Below are 7,336 nucleotides of genomic sequence, written 5' to 3' on the forward strand. Positions count from 1 at the left end.
TGGAATAAAAGACAAATGTCTGTCTCGTCCACTGCTGAGTCTCCAGAACCTAGAATGTGCCCTGCACACACAGGTACACCATTAATATTCATTGTCTGAGTGAGTGTATACTTTGCAAATTTGCCTGAGCCCAGCTTTGTTTTTATTTATGTACATTAGGAAAAAGAGAGTTCACTAACATCTGGATTCTGGCAAGATAGGAAACGCAAGTAAGGACACGTTAGCAATTGCATTTATATTCCCCATTTTTCCCCTGTAAATTTATATGGGCCTTGAAAAAGATTAAGATGGAGGGATTCTTTTTGGAAGTCTCTCGTTTGATGGAAGCCAGCGTCTCTACAGAATAGCACTTATTTCACAATGCAGAGAAACTTCTGGATGTAAAAGGTGGCATAGGCTGCAAACCAAATTCAACAAACTTTGGAGATGTGCAAGTCCCTAAACAGGCATTCTTCCTTTGGTCTCAAATCAGAGAGATTTGCTGACAATGTCATTTCTTCCGTTTGGTTTTGCAGCTCAAACAAAACTTTCACTCTTGCCCAAACCCTGACATGCAGAAACGTGGTGTTAAAGCAGTTTTGACAGGAAAGGAAGCTAATTGTCCTCATTTCATGATGAAGCTTTTAGTGTTGTTAGGAGTACCATATTCTGCTGTTCATAGAAGTCTTGATTTCATGTACATTTAACATTCCAAAGTGCTTTTTCCTTTATATTTCATTTCATCCCTGCAGTATTCTTAGGTGTCAGTTATCAGTCCCATTTTTAGAAGATATGAAAACTATAACTCAGAATGAATACACGCTTTGCCCAGGGGCATTTAGCTACTTATCGGAAGACCTGGGTTTTAGTCTTGGCTTTGCTATATATCATGTTCCATGCTCTTATCTCCACTGTGTTCAGTCTCAAAGTTAACTCTCTCCTAAGAAGTTGGAAGCATCCCCAAATCAGAGCAATTAAAATATGGATTTAGGGAATGAGAGGAAATACTCTTGGATTACTTGTTCAAAAAAGGCTACATTTTACAGTTATCCAGGCATGTACTGATTATCACTGACAACATTAGATGCAACAATTAGCAAATTCTATTTTTTATGGGGCATTATAGATCATAGTTATGGGGGGATAATAATGATACCTTATAATTGTATTGTGCTTTTATCCTCCCAAAAGACTTTAAAATCTATTAGTTCATTTTATCCTTCCGAGTGATGCCTTAAATTCTTATCATATGGCATTTTCAGCAGGTTCTAGAGTTAGGTAACTCTTAATAACATTTGCAAACTACAGCAGAAAGCCCACGCAGTTGTGTACCACAAAAAGGAAGTTGCCCTTAAAAATATCTGATAGCAAATTAGAAGTGGGGAAAGCAAAATCCTGCGTGTTTAAACACTCAGCTATCTAATTCCCTTGGGATTTCAGACTCCGTTCATAACAGTGAATATTTTGGAATCAACTAAAACTGCAAGCTGTATTCATTATAGTAGAGAGTGAAATGTCAGTGAGCATTTTTGCATTCGCTTGTTGCTGGGATTAAGACCACATTAGTAATTAGCTATAACTCATTTGCTTCAGTAATTACCCACAATTATTCAGAATCTCATGGGTAATGGAGCACACAGCAGAGTTGGCACATGCTGCCTTTTGGGCACTGACCTCTTGGGTGAGAGGTCATCCCAGGCATGAGGAAGGGTGGGCTTTCAGCAGAGTCAGTTGGTCTGGTGGCAACACGTGCAAATAATTTACCAGAGACATGAAAAAAGACATTGTGCATGCAGGGGAAGCTTTATAATTTCTACTGAAGTGAAGAACAGAAACAATTTTTGGCTTGTTTGTTGTTCGAAAAGAATGTCCTGGAAAACAATATGGCGGGCTTTCCTGGGAGTAGGCAAGACAGACTCAGGCTAGAAAGGAAATCACACTGAAAGGGCGGGCCTATGCCTGCTGACTCCATCTTGTTCTGTGTCCTTCACCTTGACCACACCTCCTCCCCTTGAGTAACCCCCCCTCACCTGCCTAACAGGACTCGGACCCTTCCCCAGGACCCTTCCCCAGCCAATCGGCTGAGGCCATAGCCATTACCTCACCAACTGCCCCTAGGCCCCAATAAAACCTTTGTCCTTTTGAAACTCGCTCTCTCTCCCTGGTATCTCACCGCTGCGTCGGTGCAGGTAGGGGATTGAGCTTGAGCTAGCTCGAATAAAGGCTCTTTGCTTTTGCATCGGACTCGGCTCCCTAGTGGTCTTTGGGGATCACGAATTCTGGGCATAACACACACGTCTGTTCTGGGTAGAAAACTACATGCGAGAGGGCAATGTGACTGAGGCAAGAGCTCCCTGAGATGGAAACGTGGAGCCTCAGTTCACGGCCCTTTCAGAAGCAAACAACACTCAGGCCTCACGTTACCTCATTCTGTGCAGAACCCTAAAGGTGGTTAACAAATGAATCTCTCCCTGGCTGGGGGGTTGGTTGGAATTATGGGTTTCCAGTAATTATGTCACAGGGGGACAGGTGCAAGACTTCAGTTTCTCTTCTCTTCTCTTCTCTTCTCTTCTCTTCTCTTCTCTTCTCTTCTTTTTCTTTTTTCTTTTTTTTTAGTGAGAGAATGAAGTACTCCTGAGCTAATTTTTATAGCTTAGATTTCTATTTTATTCTATATCATAACTGTTTTTAAAGTAGAGATTTTTGGGGTAACATGGAACGGTGTTCCAGTCCTGGCTCTCCTATACATAAACTGGGCAAATTACTTAGCCTTTCTGAGCCTCAGTTTCCTTTCCTGTAAAGTGGATAAATTAATAAGTACTATCTCATTGGGTTGTTGTGAAGATTCAGGACTAATGTTAAAGGTCTCACCATAGCACTTGGTGTTAAGTACACCATGTATCCTTGTTTTTATTATTTATTTATTATTTTATTTTATTATTAATTGCTGTTGCTGCCTTAAAAAGTGATACATGTTGTACTATTTGTTCCACACAATCTCCCCGTGAGTGTCCCATCATTTGACAAATGAGAAAACCAAGCCCCAGAAAGGGTATATGCCATGCTGAAGTTAACACGATTAGCACGGTAACCCATAACTCAGAACTCTGGTTGACTATTTTCCATTCAAAAGACCCATTGACTTGAGATAATTGCATTATATATACTCTATGTTAGCCAGAGCACTAGCCTTTCTCCATAGGTAATTGTCAAGGAAAGAATTTCCTTCCCTTTAGCTCCTTCAACTCTGCCTACAACTCCTTACTACTAACTACTCTTCTTTTTAATTAGTGGAACAGTCTGGTAGGCAGAATAATGGCCCATGAAGATACCCATATCTTAATCCCTAGAACCTGTGATTATGTTAGGTTATGCGGAGGATAGAATTAAGGTTGTTAGTCAGCTGACCTTAAAATAGGGAGATTATCCTGGATTATTTGGGCAAACCCAATGTAACAACCAGGATGCTTAAATGTGGAAAAGAGAAGCAGAAGAGAGCCAGAGAAGGACATGTGACAATGAAGAGGTTAGAGTGATCTCATATGAGCCAGGATTCCCAATTTTTGCTGGCTTTGAAGGATGAAGAAGGGGCCATAAACCAAGAAATACAGGCAGTCTCTAGAAACTGGGAAAGGCAAGGAAATGGATTCTCCCCTAAAGCTTCCAGAGCCACTTTATCCATTTTCCCTATTTTGTGGATGAGAAAAACAAGGTTCAGTTTCCAAAGTCCTGCAGCTGAGATGTGACAGAGCCAGGAGTTAAGCTCAACCCACTTGATTCTAGAGCCTGCGTGTTGAGGCTCTTCATTAAAGTGACATCTACCAAAGATATCTTGTTCCTCTGAACTGCTGTACACAACTAGCTTCTCTACAGAGGACTTATATCATGGACGGAAGAACCTGGCCTTTTAGAGTCAGTTCTACTCAGTTTTCTGCTTTTCATTAGTTTGAGGTTGAGTTTCTTCTTCCTTAAAATTCAAATGACGCCCCCTCAACCACCCCTCACCCCAATCAGATTGTATGAATTGCAGATGATGTGTACCATCTTCAACATGATCACCAACTTGGTTGATGGTCACAATTCATACTTTCTTGAGCACAAACAGTTATTAAATCTCTATGATTATTTATGTCATTGTTTTAAAGTCACCACAATAGTCTAGTTCTTCCGCCTGATCATTTTGTATTTTCGAACCTATGACTATTGCTTAAATGTTAGCTTGTGGTTTTGATTTCATTACTTCTATTCCTAAGTGTTGAGTAAGTAAAATGGATAGGTGGTCATTCTTGCTGCAGTACCAGTTTCAATTCTTCATTTCTGTCCTCAGGAAGCCTAGCTTTACATGGAGTGGCTTCGGGGGTGTGTGGCTAAAACAAATACGTAATAGACTCATACAATGCCATCAACGATTATGGTAGAAATGTACGAAGTGCTCTGGAGTGTCTGACAGAGGAAAGACCAATTTTATTGGGGTGGTCCTGGAGAGATTTCATAAGGGAGTTAGTACTTGCAATGAGCACTGATAGCATTATAGTTCTTTCAAGGGCAGAGGTGTCCGATTCTGTGTCCTCCTCCCCTCTCTCTGCCTCTCCCCTGCTCATGCCCTGTCTCCCTTTCTCTCTCCAAAATAAATAAACATTTAAAAAAATTTTAAAAAGGAAGCAACTGATCCAAAGTATGGGAGGAATCAGAAGTCCTCTAGGTTGACTGGACATGAGCGTCAAGTTCTGAAGTAGGAAGATGTAAGACTGAGGAAGATGTAAGCCTTGTTATTCGAGGCTTGACTGGTGCTTCCAGAAGCACCCCTGGTCAGGAAGTGTAGGATGCACTGGAATGGTGGAGGGAGGGAGGGTTGGGCAGCTGAGGGGGAGAATGAAGTGGAGGCCAGTCAGGATACTTCTGCTTCAGTGTCTCTCATCTGTTTTTTCTTTAAAAAAAAATTTTTTTTTAACGTTTTATTTATTTTTGAGACAGAGAGAGACAGAGCATGAACAGGGGAGGGGCAGAGAGAGAGGGAGACACAGAATCAGAAGCAGGCTCCAGGCTCTGAGCCGTCAGCCCAGAGCCCGATGCGGGGCTAGAACTCATGGACCGCGAGATCGTGACCTGAGCTGAAGTCGGCCGCTTAACTGACTGAGCCACCCAGGCGCCCCGTCTCATCCTTTTTTTCATTATCACTTCCCTAAGAAGTCTTTTAGACATCCTTCCTTCTAATTGCCAACTCCATGACGTTTTAAATTCAGATATACTGTATGTATGTTTATATAGTGTATCTATATTTGTACTTTAAACATAAAAAGAGACTTAAAAAAAGATGCTCCCATCGCCCCCAAACCCAATTGTCACCCCCTCAAGGTGGGCCTGTTGAGAATGTATAGTATAGTAGAGGTGAGGAGAATCTGAATTAGTTAGGTGATACCTCGGAGCATGGAAAGGTGGCAGAAAGGGGAAGGTTTTGAGGAAATACAGGTGACAACTCTTGCAAAAGGCAAGATGTGGAGAGAAGGTAGAGGATCCTGGACCATCCTTCTGAGAAGAAGACACTGTTACACAGACAGGGTCAGGTTTGCTCTCTCTATGCTTTCCTTCAATGTGTCAGCCTTCCTTCTTAGAATGCTGTATTTGGTCCTCACCTCAGCTTGAAGGCTGAGAAGGTAATTCCCCAGAGAATCTTCAGCACTCCACTGTTCTGATTTTGTAGAGAGGAATGGCTGTCCCTGTCTCTCACACCCATACCTCACGGATCCTGCCCCATTTTGTGTCATGGTCTAGATCAATGGCCCATGGGAAGACTCCCTGAGACAACTGGTCAGAGTTCGGTTTTTTCCCAAGCCCAGAGGGAAGTTCACTCTGAACTAGTTCAGTTCTATCCTAGGAATGGGTGCCCATCCTCATGCCGTGGGAGGGGACATTATAGCAACTTCTCAGGGGTCCTGCCTGTGTTGAGGTGTGGATGATGAAATGACACCATTGCCATCTTACCTTTGGTCTAGAATTCTCTTAGAACATTGAAGGTGACCCACACTAATAAAAATAGGGTGTTGGAATGGACAGCATTAGTATGTGGGGCTTAATTATTTGGATTGAGAGAGAGGGACAGCAGATTGTTTTCTATTTGTTTTTCTTTGATTCATAGTTGAAGTTGCCGCCCTGGTAGGTATATTGGTTTGGTTGTTGGATAGTTAGACTGGAAATGTTCTGAATGATAGGGCAATTGTTAGTGTGGGAGAAATTACATCATCAATCTGCACATTTTGAATGTAGACTTAATTATACTTGAATGCAGGTTGTTTCTTTCTTGTGCATTTGGTCAACAGCTGATTGACCCCATCTTTCATATTTATGAGATTGGGTTTTTCAATTGTTTTGTCAGTGAGAAGAAATGTGCTGTATAAGAAGTTTGTTAGACTATGTGTCAGAAGATTTGATTCCTCATTTTGGCTTTGTCTCTTACCAGCTGTATGATTTTTTTTTTTTTTTGTATGATTTTTTATAAGACACACATTTTCTCACTTTTAAACAAGACTCTAGGACTTTACCTACCTGCCTGATGTGATTGTGGTAGGGGTTAACTGATAGAGGTGGTGGTGTTAAGGGAAACTTATCTTGCTGATTCAATGTCTTCAAAGGCCCCCCCAAACCAAAAGCAATTAGGACTAAACCAGCTTTATGGAGCATGCTAGCAGATTGGGCAGGCAGCTTCAGAATGTAAAAGGGAAGGCTAGAGGACTGAAGGAAGAACTCGACAGGGAGGAGTTCTTTGGTGAGAGTTGTTGAATACCCACCATGGTGAAGGCAGGAAGTCCTCCAAGTGAGGAGGCACTCAAGAGAACCATCTAGAAAGCTTGACGTCTACCCTTTAGAGTTTGGAGGCTTGAGACTATTAATTGATTTACTCAAGAGAACCTCTAGAGAACTTGATTTCTACCTTTTGGAGTGTGGGGTTTGGTACTATTATTTGATTTACTCAAGAGAACCATCTAGAAAGCTTGACTTCTACTCTTTAGAGTTTGGGGGTTTGGGACTATCACATGATTTACTCAAGAGCACCAACTAGAAAGCTTGCCTCCTGCTCTTTGTAGTTTGAAAGTTTGGGACTATTACTTGATTTATCCCTGGAAAAAAATGGACGGGCTGTGGCTGAAGCTGCCATAATGGCAGAGAAAGGAGACAGGGCTGCAGTGGGAGGGATCTGCACTCCCGCTGAAAGTGCAAAGGTATATGCTTTCCCTGGGCCAGTGGAGGAGCCTGTTGAACGTACTTGCCCCGAGGAAGCCAGCATGGCTGGCTGGATGCCACAGGCTAAGAGAGGCATATAGGAGATGCAACTTGCTTGGGTTATGCTCATGTTCTGGCC

The sequence above is a fragment of the Panthera pardus genome, unplaced genomic scaffold (assembly GCF_024362965.1).
Source record: "Panthera pardus isolate Hobbes unplaced genomic scaffold, ASM2436296v1 HiC_scaffold_20, whole genome shotgun sequence".
Lineage (NCBI taxonomy): Eukaryota > Metazoa > Chordata > Mammalia > Carnivora > Felidae > Panthera > Panthera pardus.